Genomic DNA, 2,187 nt, shown 5'->3' with positions numbered 1-2,187 from the left:
TGGTCAGATGAAACCAAAATAGAACTTTTTGGTAATACTCAACTCGTCGTGTTTGGAGGATAAAGAATGCTGAGTTGCATCCAAAGAACACCATACCTACTGTGAACCATGGGGGTGGAAACATCATGCTTTGGGGCTGTTTTTCTGCAAAGGGACCAGGACGACTGATCCGTGTAAAGGAAAGAATGAATGGGGCCATGTATCGTGAGATTTTGAGTGAAAACCTCCTTCCATCAGCAAGGGCATTGAAGATGAAACGTGGCTGGGTCTTTCAGCATGACAATGATCCCAAACACACCGCCCGGGCAACGAAGGAGTGGCTTCGTAAGAAGCATTTCAAGGTCCTGGAGTGGCCTAGCCAGTCTCCAGATCTCAACCCCATAGAAAATCTTTGGAGGTAGTTGAAAGTCTGTGTTGCCCAGCGACAGCCCCAAAACATCACTGATCTAGAGGAGATCTGCATGGAGGAATGGGCCAAAATACCATCAACAGTGTGTGAAAACCTTGTGAAGACTTACAGAAAACGTTTGACCTGTGTCATTGCCAACAAAGGGTATATAACAAAGTATTGAGAAACTTTTGTTATTGACCAAATACTTATTTTCCACCAAAATGTGCAAATAAATTCATTAAAAATCCTACAATGTGATTTTCTGGATTTTTTTTTCTCATTTTGTCTGTCATAGTTGACGTGTACCTATGATGAAAATTACAGGCCTCTCTCATCTTTTTAAGTGGGAGAACTTGCACAATTGGTGGCTGACTAAATACTTTTTTTCCCCACTGTATATCTGACCTGTAGGGCACAACCATTGGCGTCAGCCTCATCTGCTTTGAATGTAGCGCTGACTTCCCTTTTTAAGAACTTGCTGATCTGTGTTTTCACAGCGGAGATGTGGGTGGTTCCTCCCATGATCTCCACGGCTTTGATGTCTCCAAACTGCAACTGGGCCTGCTCCATCACTGCCACCAGAGGAACACACACACTCTCAGCAGATCAGCACTGTTCGTCAGCCAATAGCTCAGAGTCATTCCAGAAAGGGTCAGGACCCTGGATCGTGTTCATTAGGGCACACTGTAACAAAACATTTTAAAACAGAAAAAACAAGTGTTTCTTATCGGACTATGTTCAAATAGTACCTTTCTGTCACTCCATTTCGGTCCCTTTTCTTCCATTTCGTGCCTACTGAACAAGACCTCCTGGTGAGTTTAAGAGACTGTGTTGCCATGGCCACAACTGTTCATCAAGAGTTGACTGTGGAGATACACGGTCTGGGCATGTTCAGTTGGCACAAAACAGGAGAAAATGTTTTGCAACAGAGTGAAATTACCTTAAATAATACTTTATTAACTTAAATAAAAAGGTATCCTTTCTGCTTCAAAACATTTTATCTAGAGATTGTGTTTTCCACACCTGTTCATCTTCCCATAGACATCCACATCATCCACAAAGCACTCCACGTTGAGAAGGATGTCTGTTGAAATGCTGCTCATCAACAGTGTACTACATGTATTTCAACTGGTAATTGAACTACATTTTGCAGTACCTTGGTGGTAATTGAACTTGATTCAAATCTTAGTAGTGTGAACTCTGCACAGAAATGTTCTGCCAGCCGCCAGTCAGTCTCAGCCTCCCAGGTAAGGATCAAAAGTTGTGGCCAACACCTGAAAGAGACGGTTAATATTATAATGCTTAACAGACATGAACAGACATTTTTTCCTTGTAAGGGGAAGTTTAGTATTTTACAACTTAATGTTAGATGGTCATCTTGAAAGTAGTATATCGGCCAGGATAAACTGTAATCCATGGTTCAGTTTCCTTTAAACAGCCAATACAAACTTCAGCTAATATTGGCCAGCAGCATACCACCCTGCATCCCACTGCTGCCTTGCCACTGAAGCTAAGCAGGATCGGTCCTGGTCGGTCCCTGTATGGGACAACAGAAGCTGCTGGAAGTGGTGTTGGAGGGTCAGTAGGTGGCACTCTTTCCTCTGGTCTAAAAAAAAGATCCCAATGCCCCAGGGCAGTGATTGGGGACATTGCCCTGTGTAGGGTGCTGTCTTTCGGATGGGATGTTAAACGGGTGTCCTGACTCTCTGTGGTCACTAAAAGATCCCATGGCACTTATCATAAGAGCAGGGGTATCAACCCCGGTGTCCTGTCTAAATTCCCAATCATGGCCACCT

The sequence above is a fragment of the Coregonus clupeaformis genome, chromosome 6 (genome assembly GCF_020615455.1).
Source record: "Coregonus clupeaformis isolate EN_2021a chromosome 6, ASM2061545v1, whole genome shotgun sequence".
In the NCBI taxonomy this organism is placed as follows: domain Eukaryota; kingdom Metazoa; phylum Chordata; class Actinopteri; order Salmoniformes; family Salmonidae; genus Coregonus; species Coregonus clupeaformis.
The sequence above is the reverse complement of the archived record's forward strand: the minus strand, read 5'-3'. Positions refer to the sequence as shown.